The 22,510-nt window shown below is 37.4% G+C and overlaps 1 protein-coding gene across 2 annotated transcripts in view; it reads left to right on the top strand.

The window, feature by feature from the left end:
• Positions 1-1,102: 1,102 nt before the first annotated feature.
• The window catches only part of LRRC2 (leucine rich repeat containing 2), a 99,022-nt gene continuing 77,614 nt past the window's right edge, over positions 1,103-22,510 (top strand). Inside the window, exon 1 of one of the 2 annotated variants that reach the window (XM_090131012.1) lies at positions 1,103-1,215. The gene's annotated coding sequence lies outside the window, so the exon portion shown is untranslated. Of the gene's footprint in view, positions 1,216-12,587; positions 12,749-22,510 lie in introns of those variants that run through there. The other variant, XM_090131013.1, reaches the window with a different exon arrangement.

Raw genomic sequence — 22,510 nt, 5'->3', positions numbered from 1 at the left:
CACACAGATAGGGCTACCTTGGAATGTCTTTAATGCTGCAAGACTGTTTTTACCACTGGATTCAACCATGCTCCAGTGTTGTTCTGAAGGGCTAAATTTGCTGATTTTATGCTAATATTACTGTTAGACGATGATGATTGAACCTCAGTTTTAAATTCTTGCATACTTCAGTCTGTGCATGAAGGAATTCTATCCTAGAGGTGAGTAAAACCATGGGCTACAACAGCCTCCTGTCTTCTTCTGTTATCTTCCTGTCTTTTGGAGACCTACCTGTGAATTTGTACTAAGAAAAAGGGAAGTTGGATGCACAACAGATTTTGCTGCAGAACTTATTTTCAGAAATATCACTTTCTCCCAGCTAGTATATTGGATAGCCTCCTTGCGTGGCATGCATGTCTGGGAGGATGACAGACCCTGTTGCAGAGACTGGAGAAAGGAGAAGAGGAAATGAGAAAATTATAAACTGTTATTTCACCTGAATAGAAGAGAATGAAGGATAGAAAAATTGTCAAAAATTCAAATAAAGTTGGTTGGTTATATTGTTTTGAAAGCAGAGTCCTACTCTCACTATAGCTTATTCTGTGTTAAGGTTATGCTCTGTCAGAAAATGTCCATTCCCAAGTGTTGATTTGGCAAAAAGAAGACTCTAAGAAAAAAAATTAAAATACTTTGTCTTTATGCCAGGTTGAATTTCTGTGCTTGAAGTAGCTTCAGGCAACCATTCTGTGAGCTTGACAACAAGACTGCAGTCCTGTAGCTATGGCTGGTTGGAAATTTTGACAAATTGGAAAAGGTCTGATGTCCAAATTAGATGCTGTGGAAATGTATTGTTCTGACAGAGAATTGTTCAAGAGAAGGGACTCACCTTCAAAATGGAGAAATAACTTGACAGCTGTAGCTCTCAGCTAGGACTAGTGAGACCCAGATTTGAATTCCTAGTTTTTCTGATTTAGTCTAAGAGTGGGTATGGGTTTTCATAAAAATGTAATTTGAGTATTCTGAACAAAATATATTAGATATTTTGAAATCTCTATGTTCATCTGTCTTCACATTCCTCTGTCTTTTGTGTTTAGTGGGTTTTCCTTTTGTTTTGGCACCAGAAAATAAAGAAAAAGAATTAGCTCTGTCCTGATGAAACATGCCAAGAGAAAGATGTTTTAAAACTCAACGTTTAAAGAACAGAGAATCAATTTTCTTCACAGCTTTGACTAGAAGGTAATTGTAGCAATTTTAACATACTCTTCTTTAATTCTTGTTATTGATTATATTATTGATCCACATCACCTTGTTATTGTGTAAATGCAAGCAAGAAAATTGGTAGAAAATAATATCAAGTGACATTAATTTTTTTCCATTCTGCAGTGAGAAGGGAAGAAGGTTGTCAGCATTTCCACACCAAAAATCCAAACCATACCCATTCTCTTTGTAGACCCTTTTTGCAGACAATGTACATATTATCTAACTCTTTACTCCTACATTCACATTAGGTAGACAGCTAAAATTTAACTGTGGCCTAGGAAGAGAGAACTGGGGGCAGCATACACACTGAAACAAATTCCATTTCAAATTTCCATTTTGAATTTAGAGTGAAGCACAAAGTTAGCAAAGATACAGTGCACAGTTATTTCTGTAGCAAGCTTGCTTTTGCAAAAAAATCAAGTTAGCTGATTTACAGAAAAAAAATCAGGGATGAGATGGAGGGAGGCTATATTTACTAGGCTTCAGGTTTGTGTCTATATGTGGCTTTGGCTGTGTCTAGACTGTTTCTGAGCTTCTTCTCATGCCAGACCACATCTGACATCCAGGGCATCCAGGACAGTACATGGATTCAGTCTGTTTTAGCATACTTTTTGTACAATTAAATGGGTTTTTAGTGGATTCTTGTTGTCTGGCACAATATTTCTCCTGATATCAACATGAGGAAAACCTGACATTTAGCCAATTTTTACCTATTAACTTTATTACCATTAAAATCTGCAGTGATCATGATTTTACTGTGCCCATTTATGCAATCATGAGAAATCTAATTGGGAGCAATGTAGAGCTCTTCTGCCCTGTGTTAATCCAAATCAGTTATTCTGACAGAAGCTAGCTGCAACCAAATTGTTGGTATCTATGCAGATCTTTTTTTCTTTCTAATAATTTCTGGTGTTCTCAGTTTGGTTTTAGTACATGTTCTTTCTTCTGATTCCCAAATGCAGATGTGGGGAGGTAAGGGAAAGTAAACTGCTGCAACACAGTAGGTAAAGCACATAGAATTATCTGCTGTGATCTATGTGTACCCTCTCTGTGTTAAGGCTGCATCTGGCTCTGGCTTTGCATTAGGCAGAGTGTTGGATGGAGACAGAAATGATGCTTCCTCTGTGAGTATAGGGGCCATCACAAGTTACTGGTCCAACACGTGGCTGCACTCATTGTGGCTCAGATGTTTAATTGCTCCAGCAGGGCAGGACAAACTGCAAGAACAAAACAACCGATTTTTTTCTGCAACCATATGAAAAATATAGGATGAAATAAAAAGGAGTACTAACAGAAGTTGTCAGGGAAAACAAAGGATAATATTTTGTTCAAAGTTTTGAAAAAAATCTTAACGGAACGCCTGCAGGCGATGAAATGAAATCTGATCTGAATCTCTCCCTTTTTGTTAATTAGTTTATTTTCCAGACACTAGGCTTCTTCATCCCCATTGCAAGTATATGCACACACATACATTTTACTGCTACTGGAGTAACGCTTTTAAAATTTTTACATCCAAGTTCAATTCATATTTGCATTTGGTAAGCTGCAGCAAATATCTAAGCTGCTGATATCTAAGCTTTGATATAAAGATTACAGCTGTCTACTTAGGTATAAGAGAGATAAATGGGAGGTGCTTAAACTAAAAACATCATCCTAGATGAGCAGCTGTTTATATAAAGATGATTACCAGCTGAGAATCAGAAAACTAATTAAATTTAGTCATCTGAAGAGATCTGATTACTTGATTACTCGAAGACCATATGTGCTTGTTTAACTACATACACATGTGAAAACTAGATACAGAGAGCAAAATTTTCATATTGATTTAGGTAGTGCTTGCCTATGAATGACAAGAAAGTCAGCAGCAGATAACATACACTAGAGATTGTAGATCTTCTCTATACATATGCAGTTTTTCACCTTCCCCATTTAGCGTCTCTTTTTATGACATAACTTCACTGTAGGTTTATCCTTTCTATAAAGGATCCTGTCTTCAACTACAGAGACTAGCACTTATTAACTAACACCTCCCATGGTCTCAACAGTCTAGATTGACTTCTATGAGTGTTATTTTCTCTGAAGTAGTGAAAACTTATGGAATAGCTATTGTTGTATTCAAGCACTCACAGAAATGTATCTAAATGCAACTGAACACACTTGCTGAAACAGGGGTCTGTTCTCCTTTTGGCATGAAAAATTGGCAAACAGCATTTGCTGAGATTTTTCAGTTCTTCATTTCAGATAAAAATAATTTTTATCATTATTAAAAATTAAAGATTGTAATAGTAAAACATATTTTAGAAATATTTTCCTAGCAGTATGAATCTTTCACTTTCTGTACTATCTATATTCACTTAGTTGTCAAAAACTACTTGTAGTTAGATTATGTTGTCTCTGATATCTGAAACTCTGCATTTCTCATTTATTCATTTTGATGGAGTTCAACTTTTTGAGGAACCTATTTATGACTTTCTTCTTGAAGACAATTCACAACTAATCTGTTGGACTGCTCATGAAATATGAAAATGTATTGTGAGAAGGACCTGACATTAATGAAACACTTCTTAACTCTCTGGATTTAAAAATTCTGGTTTCCAAAAAGTTTGGAGACTTGAGGCTGTAGTTAGTGTAAATTTTCATTTAAAGAACATGTTTTCTATTTCCTTCTGTGGATGTCCAAATTGAGTGTTGAAATTAATAGCATCTGTTTGGATTTATGCCAGTATAATAGCTCATGTCTCCAACTAGAAAGATGAATTAGACAATCAGTTTATTGCTTCTGACTAGCTTAAATTTATAAATGCTACAGGAAAAATTATTAGTTGGAATGGAATTCAACAGTTGCTATTTTCAATTCATTGCCTATCAAGGAGAATGACTGGATGTATTATATAGAATTATGTGTGATAGCTGAAAAATTTAGAAAGCACAAAGGAAATAAAGGCAGCTTAAGCTGATAAATGCAGTCTTTACAAACTATTTCAAAAAAGTTATGTTATTGTGCAGCTGCCACTGTCTTTGTTTTGTGTACATATTCCTCCAAGAGGTTGGTTATGTTCATTGGTAAAATCCTATTTGTTCAAAAACGAGCGTCCCCACAGATCTGTTATTGAGCCTTGGTACAAAAATGATTTAATAATAATTGAAACTGATGGAAACATAGAATGAAAGATGTTTTTGAGTCTTTGGAAATAGTGCTAGGACAAAAAAGACATTAAAATATCTACAAAAGGAGTTTGCTTAAGAACAGTTCTCTTATGTTTTGCATTGATGACTTTCTCCTTCACACTATCCCTGTTCAAACCTGCTAAATCAAATGTGACAAGAACAAAATATAATGTGGATGAACAATGAGACTACCACTGTAATTTCACACTACGTTTTGCCAAGTATAAGAGCTGAGGAACACCAGGCAAATTGAAGAGCTACTTGACTGAAATCTGGTACCAAGACTGAGGCTGGTAAAATAACACAATGTATAAGTAATTTTGACATACTCACTATTTAATTTTGTTCAACTTTTGTAGTTTGAGACACAGAATAGGTGGATTTACCTCCTCCTCTGCCCAAATCTAAGGTTTATGAAAGATCTTACAGAAAAGAACAATGCATTTTACTTAAGCCTTGCTGAAAGGGGTGAGTATCTCTACCCTTCTTATGCTATAGCATAGGATAATGCCTATGACTTTTAATTCTCTTATACACACCTTTCTAAGAAAAGCCTCCTTCAGAAAACCTTTCTGGAGAAGAAAATAATGCATGAGACGTTTCAGCAGAATCATTTTAACTAGCCTAAAGTTTTAAATGTTTTGTAGTTACAATTACTTAGGTGGGAGGTGTGATTTCCTTATATAAATCCTTATTTGATTGTGCACTTATATATGGTAGGGTACTTCTACTATAGAATTGCTTTGAAGTAATTATAAAACTTTTTTTCTTAACTGCTACAGTTTTATTTCTTTTAAGTAAGTGGCACTTACCTGCCTAGGTAATGTGTAAGTATTAACTATGTAGTTAACATAGCACATCTTTCAAAACTGCAACATAAATGAAAGACTGTGCATTTTTTCAAACACTTGAACAATTCTTTAATGAGATAGTGTGATAAAACTTGTAAAAACTCAGTGTTTGCCCCCTTTTCTCATTCTGGAGTAAAGTGAGACTGGGAGGAGAATCCTTTCCACTTACAAAATAAATACATCGCTATGAAAAAAATTAGAATTAAATAAATAAATAAATAAATAAAAATCTAAGACTTTCAGTCTTAAGAAGGTCAAGCAAACAATTAACGTTAAGGCTTCACATTACCAGCAGCAATTTAAGATGATCACTCAGCATCTTCAAAGAAGCAATCAACTTGTAAGATCGATGATTTTGTCTGTAGAACGAAAAAGTTGCCAAACATTAACAGGAACAACAAAGAAGTGTATCTGGCCGTCAGAAAGAAAGAAAAATAAAGCCATTCTAATAACAAATTATTCCATCAGCATGGCATTCAATTACAATTAAAAACTGAGAACAATGACGGCAGTTGCAAACTTTAATGAGGGTTTAAGTTTTAACACATGGGAAAAAAACAGATCTTGTCAGAAACTATCCCGTGACTTGTCGCCTGGCACCACCTCCTGCTGTGCACAGCAGGCACATCCCCTCCAAAATAAAGCATCTTTTCAAATGACACTAAAAAGGGTCAGAATTTCTCCAGATCCCTTGAGGAACAACTATTACCTCTGGCTTTGTCAAGAAGACATGGATCCATCCGAAAATGAGATTGCAAAAAGACAACAAAACAGCAAAAAATAAAGGTACTGATTCAGTATTAAAGATGTTGTCCTGTTTTTTCTAGGAAAAGAAAAAAAAAATCCTACTCTAAAACCCAAATAAGTGCATCAAAAACAGCAAAAGTCCCATAAAATTCCCTCCCCTCTCCCCCCTTACCTCCCCCCGCCCCTCCCACCCCATGCCCCCCCACACTTCTTCTGTCTTACTTTATCTCTCTGTATAGATGTTCTGCTGGTAGAATTTTTTTTTCTCAGCTAGAAAAGCAGAAAAAAGAAAAATCTATTGTAGTGATGATCATGGCTACAAAAAACACTACAAAATGATACTCAGTTTTTCCCCCCTTGAGGGTCAGTAGAACCCATAGCTGTATTTTCAGCTACCTGAATAGAGATATAAAGAAAAAGAGAATCTGTGGTGTGGTCAGAGTTGCAGTAGAGAATTTGGTGGATCCTGCTGAAAGTACTTTTTCACAGACAGCAAACTGTATCAGTCAGAATAAAGATCTGATAAGGTTTCTTCCTCCAAACTTGTACTATCAAAGTCCATTTAAGATCAGCATTGCGCTGCTTTTGGATGTACTTGCAGTGAGTTTCTCATGTTTCTAAAAACAGTGCCAGAGTACATTCATTCATTTGTTTGTCATCTGTCTGTGAGAAATTATTCTGAGAAGCAGAAAGAGAAGAGGTGGGTTTTGGTTCAGACTTTTGCTTCAAGCCATTTTTGTCAGATTTGGGATTGAGAAAGGTCACATCTAGTGTGAGGTATTAGCTGGAATTCCTTCAACTTTGTTTCTAGTTTGTCACAACATCATGACGACTCTCTCAAAGCACACTGTAGCCAGAATTCCTCACCTCCTGTTACAACTACATCTTCTGGAAGGAACTGCTGGAGTAAGGCCTACTCCTCGAAACTGCTTTGTTTCATTTCAAATGAGGAATACTGTTAATAAGTGGATCATTTAAGACAAGGTTTTCACACCCATCAATGTTTAGTACAAGATCAAGTAGATAATAGTGCTGTCATTCTCCCTTTCCACACACTGTACCTGCTACTATTTAATCTGGACACTGAGTGGCATTTGAGTTCCTTTGAATCAGTGCATCTGTTAGTTTTTCAGGGATGTCCACTGCACAGAAATTCTGTCCAGGAGCAGAATAGGGTATATCCACTTTTCATTTCATGTATTCATCCCACTGTACAATTTGATTTAAATTATGGAGTTACGGAAAGGCACTCACATCTTACTTTTCCACCTAAACTAAAGGGTGTTCAGTGCCTAATCACCAAAGAGAATCTGAACTTAACCGCCCATATTCTGCATATATAGGCTGTTGAACTTTTCAGTTCTCCTGCTGAACAGATTATATCTGATATTAAGTAGCATTCAGTATTTCTATTTAATATACCTCTGCTTGAATATTTGTTTTTCTGTCAGAAACATTCAAAGAGCAAGTGAGAACTTTTCATTGATGGTTGTGAGAAGAAAGGTAACTGCTCAGAAAAGGGTCAGAAAGGATGACCCAGTATCCAAGCTGTCCCATGGGGTAAAGGTGCTTAGACTTAACATTTTGACTCAAGCCTCATGTTTAATTTAAAACTTCACTTGAGAGTTTTAAACAGATGACTGATTGCCTAGACAGAATTTCAGTGCTCCATGGTAACAGTCTTTTAACCTATTTAGATGGCACATATGGTAATAATGAGATTAGAAAAAAGAAAGGAAGCTGGAAGAGAAGTAAAAGTCAAGAAACTCCTGAGCAATTTAAAATTTTGGCACTTTTAAAAGAAAATATAGAAAGAAAGTTCATATTATCCCACAGATGGGTCTGGCCACTTGATATGAGGTAATCCTGTAAAGATAGTCATGTACTAGCTAGATTCTGAATGACGTTAATGTCTAGATAATACAAAAAACTAGGAGATATAACTTTTGTCCCCAGTGATACCCCTTCACTGACTAATTGTTGCTCTTGCAAGAGTTGTGTTTGCTACATAACTATATATTTTTGGGATTATAAAGACCTGAAAGCTGTACTTTCCAGACTTTCACTGGTGACATCATATCTAAGCCTGCTTCAGCAATTGGATTTCTTAATTTGTACCTATGACTCCAGGGCAGAGACTGTTCTGGGCCTCAGAAAATCTAGCGAGGTGTTCTTCAGAAGCACCTTTTGCTCTATAGTTACTTTGTCTCTGGATCTCAGTTTTGAAGCTTTAAATCAAAGGTGATTTTTAATTTCTCCCTAAACCATCTGTTCTGCTTGATTGGAGATGTAATCCTCTCAATATTAAAATGTTTCTATAAAAAACTTTTCTGTGCTGTAGGCCAAGGTGTTATTGTTAAGATATATGTGAAATCCATAATGCTAATTTTCAGGGGATCCCTTCAGTCAGCACTTTAGGACATTATTGGAAGCTATAGATGAGAGGATTTCCAAATTGGTCTTTTAGTTATACTTAACCACTGCTTTGATAGACACAAAGACTGGCCATCCTAATACAGCCCTGCAGCAGAAGAGAATTTGTTTTTTCATGGAAAACCACAGCCTATTAGCAGTTGTGAGGACAGCCTATTGCCCATTACAGACATTCTTACAAGACACTGCCTGTGTGGGCATAAAGAAAATTCAGATTTACTGGAATATGCAAATCAAGAAATGACCTCATAGAGATCAAAATCAACCATGTTTTAAAGTCTTCTGCTCTGACAGTCCAGCAAGTATTATGCTGTAAAAGCACTTCACCTTTTACTGCTTTTGCGTGGAAGATGTTTCTTTATTGAATATCTGTGTTTTTCATATGAAAATACCAGAAATAATTGAAGAGAGGCCCTGGAAAAACATGACGGGCTTTCTTTGTTTTGCCATGAATGAAGCATACTGAAGTAGCTAAAATACCAGGTTATAACACAACTAAATGTGTAATTCTTCAAATGTGTTTGAACATTAATCTCACAGATGCTTCTGACCATAGAAGGTCAGAAAAGTCTAAAGTATAGTGGTATTCAAATTAAACTTATTGATGAGTTGGAGACATAGAAATGAAAACTTCCAGGGCATGGTGAGTCACCGTTCCATAGAAAAATCATAAAAAAGTCACCAACATCCCTAGGAAAAAAAGATTTAATAATTAGTTATTTTAATTATTTAGTTGAGCATCACATTATATAATTCACCATTATATCTTCAGATCTGTCGTTGAGACTAATATATTACACCCTTAGTGCCTTTTATTAAAAACAAACAAACAAACAAACAAAAAGTATGTTTTTGCCTTGCAGACCTTGGGAGAAAAAACCCCAAAACATTGCTTTAAAAATTTAATTTCTTTTATTTGGGAAATATTTGGGAAATTAGAGATACAACAAATAGTCTTCTTCAGTAATCAATGGGGGGAAAAAAAAAAAAAAAAAGAGAGACAAATGAATACCTTCTCTATAGCTTTCCAGAACCTGACATCTTGTGTCAAAATCTCTATTTGTAAACAGCTCCCACCAAGCCTCCCCCTTTTTCCTTTTTTTTTTTTTTCTTCACAGAAAGGTGTGAAGGTCCCTGGATAGTGACTCCTAACAGTTCGTTTGGCTTCTCCACTACATCCTGTATAGCGGTGGAAACAGATCCCTGTAAATGTGATAAACTGCAGCTTTAGAAGAAATATGTCCTTTAATTTCAACAGACTGTTAGAGCAGGTGGGGGAAGCTGATACTGTTAGCTATGTTCTATAAAACGTTCCTGTTAAAGGAACAAAACCCAACTCTGAAGTCTCACTTGTAAGCCTGAAACAAGTTGAATTGCTTCCATACTGTAAAGGAGAGTACAAGCAGTGTGGAAAAACAGATGTTTTCTATAGGTAAGAGAGTCTACTCTTCATCCTTGCCTTCCTCTGCAGGCATAAATCAAAAGGAGGGGTTCTTTTAGTAGTGAACATGTACATTTTCTCCTATTTAAAAACCTTTCTGAGCCACTGGAATGCATTTCTGGCGGGCATTCAGAGGCACAGGAAATTCGAAAGGACCTGTGAATAGCTGCCAAGAGTGGCATTCAGAAGAAATTAGGGCTTTTCCCTCTCCCAAACTTTTTTTTTCTTCTTCTTTTTTTTTTTTTTTCCCAGGCGAAAGTCGGACTCTTGAAATCTAGGTAGTTTAATAAATCAGTCTTTTCATAAACCTACATTTCACTTTATTATTATTTTTTACTTTCATTAGTACAGATCTCTGATTTTCCTCAATTAACTAGAACATTGTCTTGTGGTATCAGGTTTCTCCAAGATTCATTTTGGTATGCTTAATGATCTAATTGCAAAGTTGATGTCAGCCACTGCAGTTGAACAGCTTAAGATCCTGCTTAGTGACAGAATGCTCACTCTATATCTGTTGTCTCAGACTGAATATAATTTACTTACCACACTTGTATTGAAATATGAGGGGATATTATGAAAAACATGCTTGTATAGAGAGGAATTAGTTTCTTCACACTACAAATAACAATATCAGAGTCTGTTAAACATGGAATAATACACAGCACAGGAATGTTTCTAAAATGAGCCTGCTGGCAAGAAGATAGACTACTTAAAAAATTTCCTTTTTATTCTTTTTTTCTCCACCAAAATCATGATATCAGCCATATTTAGGACATATTTAGTACACTCACAAAAACTTACCAAAGATACAAGTTCTTCATTTTTTTCAGAGAAATTTAACAAGTTCAACAATTTATTTGTGAAATTCTGCTAAAAGCTGTTGCACTCCTGAATCTTACATTCACATATGCAAGTGTTCTTAAATCTCTCATCATATAAAAGTTTTAAATAATGATATTTCTTCCACTATACAAAATTGCAATAAGCTAAGGAAAACAAACAAACAAACAGTGACATATTAGAAACGTCTTCGTACAAGGACTATATTGCTTTTGAGTATTCTTTAGCCTATCCTGATCCACAGGGCAAGCTGATAAGTGGCCTATTGATGTCTTGTCTCCCTTATGTTTTGTGGCTCTATAATTGTTTTATAATCTTTAAGCAGAAGCTGAGAAACAGGATTGGAGTACAGTACTTTATTTTCCTTGTGTTATTGCCTAACACAGATTGAAGTCAGGGTGAAAGGAGGAAATGGCTCCATAAAACTTTTTAGAAAAAAATCATCCCTTTCTGGAGTGGTCAGGGATCTGTATTAATCTACTGCCAATATCGCTTTTCACAAGGATGCAGAAAAAATTTCTGACCCTTTTTTTCAAGTAAAGGTACAGCTAAAAATGGTTTTGAGGAAATAATTATGTGATATTGCCAAAGTTTTAAATTTTTGATTATGAAATAACACATTCATTCACTTACCACTACTGAACTTTCCCTACAAAAAGCAAGTCTCTTCTAATACATAGAAGGTTATTTTTAAAGCACAGCATGTCTAGTTCATTTCCTACATCACTTCTCCTTTTTAAAAACTATTTACTTCAAGTGATTGGAAAATAGATTCTTTTAAAAAACCAGCCCAACCTGACTTTCACTGTGAAAGACTTTTTAAAATATCAAGAAGAGGTTGATGGATAGACAGCAAGGTTACACACTTGAATTGTCAGAACTGGTGCTCTTCCTTCATTATGAGTTTTTCAAAATGAAAAAAACTAGTAGCAGCAGAAATACCTTCCTATAAGAATGATCCTAGAAATCCACTTATAATAACATTCATGTTAGAAATATGATTTTAAAATAAGAGCTAATCATCCTAAGCAAGGGCAAGAGACATATAGAGCAATTATAAAAACTCAAACAAAACTGTAGAAAGGAAACATAGATGAATAATTTAATGTTTTAATAACTAATTTAATAGGAATTAAGTCTGCTCACAGAAAATTACCAAAACAAGAGGGAGAAGAAAATGTCACCAAGGTATTCAGTTTGAATTACTCTTCGTTGTTGCCACAATTCGTATGGCAGCAAGATTGTTCCAGTGCATATTTACAAATGGATCTAAGACAGAAGAGGGGGCTCAGGAGAGGTGTGAAGGAGAGAGGTGTGAATCCATTATAACAGCTATGCACTTGATTAAAAAAAAAAAAAAAAAAAGCAAAAGTTCACATTAATCAGTCAGCTTTCCTGTTGTCACGGTTTTATGATTTTTGGTTATCGATATTCTACATCGTAACATCATGTGGTGCACTGGGAGTTAAAGAGTTAACGTTCCAGATCCAGGTACCTGTCCTGGAAAAGAACTACTACATTTCCCAGAGGACTGTTCGCCTTTCTGTTATCATTTCTGCTCAGGGGAACAGATAAAAGGCCTTGGTAAGTCACCTGACACATCTTTTCTTTCTGATTGTCTGGCTCATATCTGTTGCGGGTGCTGTCTCATCATAGCACTAGAGTAAGGTCTTTGGCTTTTGGACACTCTCTCTCATTTAATTTGATCTATTAGCTTCAATTCTAATTATATTGTACTGTATTATAGTGTGCTATCTTGTATTCCAATATCTTATTTAGTAAAATAGTTTGTTTCTCCTCAGATGGTTGCTGCTGTTTTGATTTTTTTTTTTCTTAGGTTCATCTCTCTACCCTTTTTTCCCCACGTTTCTCTTTTCCAGGGCATGCATCCAGGGCAGGTCCCTCTGCCCTACTGGTCATGGAACTGGGCAGATACAGCCCATAAACCATTGACATCCATCATTTAGCAAAAAAAATCAGTCAAGATCACAGACAGAGCTGTAAAGAGGACTTTGACCTTCCCAACCTAGTAAGGAGGCTCTTTCTCATTATTCTTCTGTAGCCTCTCAAAATAATGGAAGAATTGTATTTTGTTATCTAATCTCTTTAGCCACTGCTCATCATCGTTTGTTTAAAGAACAATTACACTGAGAACTTAAAGCAGCTTTCCACAGTTGTGTTCTGTAAGACTTAAAAACTGCTACTACTGATTTCTTGCCTAGATAGTCAGTTGATAAGCAACTGAAAGGCAATTATGACCTGTCTACCCCCTACTCCCAATATCTTCACGACCACACACCTGAGTGAGCACATGTCACAACAGATACAGGCTGCTTTAGTCTATTTTGGGGATGCACTACTGCAGTACTGAACATATTGTACAGCAGATGTAGAAGGAGATGCAATTTCACCAATATACACGAAGATTTATTTATATTTATGCACTCACAAATTGCCCCAGGAATATTTTGAAAAGCCAGCAGGTAGAGCAAAGATAATTCTGTAAATAAAATATCTGTAACATATTCAAGGGAACATCTAATTATAAATTGAAACATTGCACTGATTAATTGAATGACGTCTCATCTTTAAGATGAATGTTAATTACATTAAATCTAGGATGTCTAAACTGGAAGTAAATTTGGTAATAGACAATTTTGAAACTTTGTCCGATCCCTTTTTTCCCAGATGGAGGTCCTGACCAGTATATGAGCTTGGAGCTTAGTTTGGTCAAAACTCATGACATCACAGCATCTCTAGGTAGACTTATGGATCTGCCAAGCAAATGTGAAATGGAGAGCCTTACATTCAAATTGGTGCCTGCCTCAAGGAAATTTGCACCTGCAAAATTTAAATTTGAACAAATTATCAGGTGAATGTCTGGCAGGTTTAACCCAAGTTACGGAAGCTTCATTGACATTATAAATTATACATAAACTGCCATGTCAAAGGTCCCAGGCCTTTGGAAGAAGTGGTATGACAATATGTATTTATGCACTCATTTTGCAATGCAAGGTCAAGGCAATAGAGAATAAAGGGCTAGAATCCATAACTCAATGAAGCAAAAGAGTTATTTAAAAAATGAAATGTAATTTCATTTGGGGGCTAACAGTCAGCCAACTCCACTATTGTTGAAATTAGTGGTGGCCCCTAGGGTACCCAATGTTAGTATTTTATGTACATTGTAATTTGCTACAATTTGGGATGGATTTCACAGACTTTGTGCAGTTTTCTTAGTACAAAGAGAGTGATTATACTGTCATTTTTGGAAAAACATACCTCTCTTTCTGTCATGTGCAAAGCTATGAGAGCAAAATGAGAAATGACTATGGCTAGCTATGGTGGGAAAACAATTGTAAAGGATATATACATGCATAAATAAGTGATCGTTAAAATTTCACTCACATTACCAACATTCCTTGTATGCTTATATGTTCCCATGATTTTCAGATAAAGCAAAAAGGGAATAGATAGGAAGGCAGCAGCAATGTCTCTTCCAGGATCTACTGTGTAATAAATTCAAGTCGTGGATTCCGTTGCAGAACTTGCACAACTTTTTCCTTCTTCTTTTACTAGCTGAGGGCTCTTGTTAAAACGAGCTGGCAGTGTTACAGGCCATCTTAAACTGATGCTTGCAGAACTGCAAAAAGTGTGAAGCTGCCAATTAAGAGTGAATGAGGAGGCAGTGATAGTAGTTATCAGCTGCTCCACAGAAATGTCTTGAGTTTTCCATCTGTGTGAACCTTCCCAAATTTGATTTAAAAGGGATTTATTTATTTATTTAATATGTAGGTATGTATATGTCTAACAGCCAATTTGCGTTGGCTTGCAAATTGTAACAATTCAGATAGACCTGCATTTGAATACACTTGATTTTCTCACGGTGAACTGTGATTGTAAATTTTTATTTCATTTCAAGACTGAAATTCATACTAGGTTTCTTGCAGTTCACACCATTTCACTATCGCAACAGAACTCAAAGAGGTTGTTCTTTAACAATGAAGCTAACGTGTTGGCCAGGACACCATTCATATAGTGCTGAAAATGCAAAGGATTTCTGATGTTCAAGTGAGGGTAGAATTTTGTATTCCTGGCTATTTGTATTCTTTGCTACTGGTATGATGTAGTTTGTTCTAAATTAGACTGGGAAGGGCATGCCTCTTAATGGGGTAATGTTTGAGGTGTTTCTGTCCAGTGAGGTGCTTCTAGTCATTGGCTAATCACTTTCTAACATCCCTTCAGATAGAAAATACATTCAACAACAGGAAAAAATATCTCTTTTTCTCAAATTGGTTTATCTGACACTGGGCTGGGTATTTCTTGGCCCAAACTAGGTAGTGACAAGAGGATGTAAAAAGGAAGAAACAGGAAGCTTGGCTTCTGTCAGCAAGATCTGCATCAGCCTACTGAAATTCACCTTTGGTATACAGATGGTTAAGCAAACAGGTCTGAAATCGTGAATCCTAAGAACTTGGAACATCAATCTCTATCATCTACAACAAAACAATAATTCACAATTATTAAGTCTGACAATTTGTCATTTGCCTTGACCAGGCACAAGCAGGGACATAGTTGTTCCTAAGACGCTGTGGAGGTGTCGATTAGAAATTACACAGGCTAAAACAGAGTTCTGATACATTTGGTGTCTGGATTTTAACTGATGTCTGTAGAGGACAAGAACAGCATACTGCAATAGTTCCCATTCATCTTTACTAGATCCTCAAGATACAGTGAACAACTCTTGAGACAAACCTACCAATATTTATAGTTAACTGTAAAAATTACAATTGTAAAATTTCAAATACAAACGCACAATTTCTTGATAGAGATTAGAATAGTCTTTGAGGTTGCTAAAGGGGCTTTTCTGAACCTCTTAAAATATGTTCAGTAGCAATAAGGTCATTAACTCAGTGGTCCAAACCAGTTGCAGTTGCTTGTCCTAGATTGTGCTGAGATTTCAGTACTTTAAGACCTCAGCTAAGTTGGCTTTGATATTGTTCTGCTTGCTACGACCTGTACCTGAGAGGGCCACTTCCTTTTGCTGATGCTGGTGCACACCTATGGCAGGGGCTTGCCAGGCAGGGAGTTAACCAAATGGAAAACTAACCCTGTGAAAATATGCATATTTTTCCCCAGCTGATTGAATTCCCCAAACTTCCTGTCTCTGGCAAAATGCAAGTGCTGGTGCCAGCACAAGAGATAGGTGGATGTATGTATCCAAGGGGAGAGACAGAAAAAGAGGTGAGATGATTGAAGCAGCTGTTGTAGGTTTCTTTTCTCTGGAAGGTTTTGAAGCAGCTTCTTCTGCTCCCTATCAAGAGTCTCATTTATCCCTTAATCAGTCCCACAGTTTCTTTTCACTTAAAAGAAAATATTTCATTTTCCATGGTTCTTCACTGCTTGCAATGCGCACCTCGAATCTCTGAGGTACAGTATTGTATTTAGCCTTGTCAGATCAAATAAAGAGTTATTTAAAAAAAGAAACACTTGAGAATTATTGACTGTCAGAAAACAACCCATTGTCTCCCTTTCTCTCTTTCTGGCACCTAGTGCCTGTCGGCATAGAGTGAAGGGCTCCTCAAATTCCTTTTTTTTCCTTTTCATTTACAGAGCAACATGGGTACCTAATTGCTCTGTTTCCCACACTGAATTTTTCCTAGTTGATTTATTCTTGGCATCCTATGTTGTTTGGTTGTTACAGAGTCAAGGAGTTTGACAAAGGCCTGCTTTATCTATCTTCTGTGCTTTTGTGGGCCAGAGCTGTGCAAGTCTCCACATAACCCAGCAATTTGTCTCAGCCCGAAGTGGGTGGGAGTAAGTACATGTAGAATACAAGGAGAGGACTCCTCAGCTCCAAGGAAATGAGATATTGAAGTCTCTTCTACAATAGCTATTTCTTCAGTATCAACTGACGGAGTTTCATTCACTGGTGAAAAACATTGATGCCCACAGTAGTATTAGAGGACCAAAATTGAAAGAGGGTTGTAGAAACCAGCTTAAAAGATGCTTTCACCACAGTGGTTATCCAAAAAAAGCTCCTTGGATAATGCCTCTTCTTTTAGGGATATTTTGTTATTTTCACTGTAGTACACGAACATGTCATGTGTTTTTGGATGGGAGTACTCAGAAAGGACTGTTAGGACCAAGGTCAGCATTCAGTATCAGACTGAGGCATCTTCCAAACACAGTTCTGTCTCTTTATCATGTGAGTGGTGGTACTCCTGGGGCTAAGCCTCACCTCTGCCCTGTGCAAACACAGCTCACCCCTACGGTGTCTACGGTACAGAAATACATATTGCTTGGCTTTGATATGAAGATGTATAGGCATCAAGGTCAGCAAACTTGGCAGATTTTTCCTTTTAAAAAAGTGTTTTACCAGAGTCTACTCCACTACTGCTAAATATTTGATTCAGTGGCGTCCAGCTTCTGTTAACTAGCCCCATGAGTTATGTGCACTGGGAGATGTTTCATTGTTTCTGGGTGAATTATCTCATCAATATTAATATGTGTAAAGAATATTCATAAAATTAAAACCCTTCTTTCACCTCTAGGCCTTCACTCTTATTCTTGGTCTTCGTCTTCTCTCTTCTTAAGTTAAAACCCAGCTCTGTATATGAGTGAAAGCCATTAACATCCCAGCAGACTGGCAAAATCAAGTTATTCCTCTTTCTTTCAGGTCTCTTATGGAACTCTTTACACCTGAAATGTTAAAATGGCATCTATTGAGGTCAAATTTTTATTTTGTGTAATTTATTTCAGTGCTGTCTATAGTATAAAATAGGAAGTAGAGCAGGGAATAAAACACTACAGAATTAATAAGACTATGATGCACAGTAGCTTCAGTGAGAACAAACTTTTTATGCAGTTTTATTGCCTTAGTTTGAGCTAATTTCTTATGTGTCACTTTAAATACAGATTTTTTTCTTATCTGATAGCCCTCTGGTGTTGGTTTCAAGCACAGTAAACTTACCTGTACCTTTACTGACATGCTTATTGGGTTATGCCACTGTCATTTGAATTTAAACTATAATAGGTAGACAGACACAGAATTTAGAACTCAGAAGTTTTTTTGCTATGCTTATCTGAAAGCTGTTTCTGTCAGAGAAGATCATGTTCAGATTCCTGCTTTCTCTGCATGTAGTTTGCAGGTATGGATTAGAACTTCTTTTCCCCATGGCTTTACTTTGCCTTATAAAGTTATGATAAGAATTTGGCAAAATGTCAAAAATCTTATGCAGCTGCAGAGGCCAGAAAATATGTTTGACTGCACATCCACAAGAAGCAAATTTTATAAATTCTTGAGACAAAATTTCCATTTACGCCTCAGGTTGCATCTTCACTGTAACTAATTCTTTCTTCTATCTGATGTGTAGTCCAAGAGGTGGCTCCTGAGCTAGCAAAACTATCTGGTTTTATAGATAAGTAAACTGAAATTGGTGTTTACCAATCTCAAAATGTTTGCAAACATGCTTCAGAGTTCTTTCATGGTCTGCTTAGACACAAACATTACTGGGGGAAGCAGATAATGGGCAGTAGTGTATGGCCGTCTACTGTCTCAGTGGGCAGTCCTCAGACATGAGTCAGAATCTTAAAGTTTACTGTGAGTCTTACTTGATTTATCATGTCTTAGAATGGCAACAGGAGGTCAGATTACACTTATTCCCCTGTAAAGATAAGACCAAGCACTTGGCACTCTAGGGCAATTTTCTTCTCTGATGTCAGTTTTTCCTCACTTGTTGACATGACTCATATGGAAGTCTGACGAGGTGTCAAGATAAACTACAATGGTCTTTTGTCTTCCTGTTTTTAACTCATGTGTGTCTCCATTTCTGTATTTCACTAAATGTAGGCTTATTGCCCATGGATTAAGCCAGTTCTGTTTTCTTACTTGCCTTTGTGTGGTCTGTTATAATTAGTATCAAGCATGAGTTATTTAAAGTATGCTGCAGTAAATGGTTAGGTAGAAATGGTTGCACATGGAGAACTGTTCATATATATGTTCATACTATAGTAGGTCAGAAATTAAAACAAAAACACCTTTCTGGATTAGAAGACAAAGAAAGACAGTTTATCTCTCTCTTTTGTAGCTGTGCCTGATTGCTCATGCACACTATTCCTCTGTCAAAATTACTGCCCATAATCTGGTAATACAGATCTAGACCCCTGAGTAGTGCATATTGTTTATAGGATGACAATGATACTACTGGGACAGGGAATTCACAACAGAGAATTACATACAAGTAACATATTCCTGCATACATTTTTAAAATTATGCTGCCAAAGTGGCCTTTATACCATACACAGAAATAAAGGAAAAAGCAAATATTTGTATTCATTCCTCAGCAACAGTATTTTTGAAGGCAGAAAACTCACAAGATTAATTGCTATGTGTGCAAATGATCTAGATGTTCCTGTTGTTTGGACAGTAGATGGCATCATTTGTTTCATTCTTTAAAACATCCACTTGCTGTAGTATTGCCAAGCTCAGGTCAGTAAGAGAGAAGTGACAACAGCACTGCTTCTTAGTGGGCTCAGAGTAGGAATACTTCTTTGATGTTCTTTATGTACCACAGTGGAATGCAATGGGTGCAAGTTGTAAATCCATGGGGATCCATGGGATGATGCAGTTTGCAATGGTTCAGCAAGTCATCTCACCCTCTCAAAAGTATTTTCTGAATAATTTGTCATGGCAGGGTTTTGCATTTGATAGCCCACTGGATTGTTTTTCCCTGTACTCTGAATGAACAAAGGTAGCTAGAGGGAACTGAGCTTTCCTGTGATTCCCTTCTTCTTCCAGGTTTAATCTTGGAAAACAGTATATTTGTATCCCGTGATAGCACCCTACTACACTTTGATGAAGATACGCACCCCCTCAATAGCTATGGTTTGCTCTTTTTAGTGATGCATCTAATGAGGCTGTCTGCTGAGTCTGGCTCCTACAAAAGAGCCTCCTATTCTCAGGAACTGCTGGTCAAACAAATGTAACATATACCTAATTTCTGTTCCTTCACACTAGCAGGCTCTTGTGTCTTTGATTTGTTGCACAATTAAATGCAAGAAGAAAGAGATCGATAGATAACCTCCATTATTTTGCTCAGAAAATGTTTCTTAAATTCAGTTCAAATTAAGTACAAGTGTAGTTAGCTTGAAAAGGAGCCTAAGGCTGAGTAAAACTGTGTTCCACATAACATATTAGTGTATCTTTCACATGAGAATTGATCATCAAATGCTAATGTTCATATTATTATTTATACTGATACAGTTTTATCTTGGAATCCTTTATAATCTTGCTAACATCCTCCTGGAACGTATTCACAGAATCACAGAATCACAGAATTGTAGGGGTTGGAAGGGACCTCCAGAGATCATCGAGTCCAACCCCCCTGCCAAAGCAGGTTCCCTACACCAGGTCGCACAGGTAGACATTCAGATGGGTCTTGAATATTTCCAGAGAAGGAGACTCCACAACCTCCCTGGGCAGCCTGTTCCAGCGCTCCGTCACCCTCACCGTAAAGAAGTTCTTGTACACATTTGTGCGGAACTTCCTATGCTCCAGTTTTCGGCCGTTTCCCCTTGTCCTGTCTCCACATACTGCTGAAAAAGAGTCTGGTCTCGCCACTCTGCCCCCCACAACTTAGATATTTATAGACCTGGATCAGGTCTCCTCTCAGTCTTCTCTTCTCAAGGCTAAACAGACCCAGCTCACTCAGCCTTTCCTCATAGGAGAGACGCTCCAGGCCCTTCACCATCTTTGTGGCCCTCCGCTGGACTCTTTCCAAGAGATCTCTGTCTTTTTTGTACAGGGGAGCCCAGAACTGGACACAGTACTCCAGATGAGGCCTTACCAGGGCAGAGTAGAGGGGGAGGATCACTTCCCTTGACCTGCTGGCCACGCTCTTTTTAATGCACCCCAGAATGCCGTTGGCCCTCTTGGCCACAAGGGCACACTGCTGGCTCATGGCCAACCTGTCATCCACCAGGACACCCAGGTCCCTCTCCGCAGAGCTCCTCTCCAGCAGGTCATCCCCCAACCTGTACCGGTGCATGCGATTATTCCTCCCCAGATGCAAGACTCTATACTTGCTTTTGTTAAACCTCATCTGGTTTCTTTCTGCCCAGCTCTCCAGCCTGTCCAGGTCTCGCTGAATGGCAGCACAGCCTTCAGGAGTGTCAGCCAATCCTCCCAACTTCGTATCCTCAGCAAACTTGCTGAGGGTGGCCACTATCCCCTCATCAAGGTCATTGATGAAGATGTTGAACAAGACTGGACCCAGCACAACCCCTGAGGAACACCGCTGGTTACAGGTCTCCAACCAGACTCTGCACCGCCAACAACGACCCTCTGTGCTCTGCCAGTCAGCCAGTTCTCAACCCACCTCACTGTCCACTCATCTATCCCACACTTCCTCAGCTTTGTTATAAGGATGTTGTGGGAGACAGTATCAAGGTAGACTATATCCATTCAACCAATCAAAGCCTTGTAGTCTACTCAAAGAAATTGGCAAAGTCTATAAACTCTTGGACAGCTCTTGACTTTAAGTGTAGTATTTCTTCCCCAGAGTGCATGCAAAATTCTTCAGGAATACTTAGATGTTCTTCCTCTCATGATTTTAAGGTCATTGCACATTTATTGGAGAGTGATTTACTTCTGGAAAGACAGCCTCAACAAGCTGAAATGATTTTTAAGACATTCACAAAACACCAGGAACAAATCCTGAGATATTTTGTGGTCCTCTGAGAATCTCTTATTCCCAAATCACTGTAGCTTGTGACTTGTGACTCTAGAAGACTCACTTGTTATGTCAACAAGATTCCCCAATGAAGTGCTCAGTAGCACTGGAAGGGCTTTTTCAGCAGGGCTCTGAAACTTCAAAAAAAACCCCAAACCTTAAGTCAATCCTGCTGCACTTGTTTGACAGCAGAGTTAAATCTGTGCTAGCACAAGTCAGACAATAAGACAGTGTGACTCACGGCCCATAGTTTCAAACACTGCCTGAGACTTTGACCATTGAATTAATGCTCCAGGCACAATTCAGAGCAGCCACCTCTGAGCTGTAGCTCTGCCATGAGTTATAAATTGGATCTTTCCTTTAGTACCTACTGAAACTTTATCAAAAAAGGCTAACACCTCAAGACTGAAAGGTCACTGATATAAGAATCTTCCCCGCTGAACTGACATGTAATTGGACTTGTGGATTCTGCAGTGTTTTTACCGTCATTCTGCAGCTCTGACAGCTCGAGACTAAAGGTCACATAGACAGTATGAAAATAATGCAACAAGCAAAAATATTTTGGTTTTGCAGAGTTCTTTTCAGCAAATGGAAAATTGTATAGGAATTTCTATCTCCTCTTCAGTTCAGACTTTGTGTAAGACTTTTAATAAATCTGGCTTTGTTGGATGTCTCTGGAAAATATGTCACTAAAGATCTGTTAATTGCCATGTGCTTCCTTATGGTAGGAGTTTTGACAACAGCTATGCTAGAAGAACTTCTGTTCTCAGTCTCTTCTCTGAAGTGTTAGTGTCAAGGTTTCTTGTTTACACCAAATGATCTTTTCGCTTCTGCCTAGGTTAGGTCTGTTCTGGAGTCTGTGTTTTCTGAATGCCTAAAATCTTCTACTGACATTAATTCAGTGGCACATTATTATCCACATTAGAAAGCACAAAGAAAAAATGACAGAAAACTGAGAATATCTATTGCAATCATTTATTAAGTAGATTGTTTTGTTAGCATCTTTGATGGCTGTCTACACTGTGAGTTTGCTATAAAGTGGCACAATAGAAGACTATGAA

Source organism: Phasianus colchicus, chromosome Z, assembly GCF_987193195.1.
Source record: "Phasianus colchicus chromosome Z, bPhaCol1.hap1.1, whole genome shotgun sequence".
In the NCBI taxonomy this organism is placed as follows: Eukaryota; Metazoa; Chordata; class Aves; order Galliformes; family Phasianidae; genus Phasianus; species Phasianus colchicus.
Note: the sequence above shows the minus strand (reverse complement) of the source record. Positions and strands in the feature narration are given on the sequence as shown.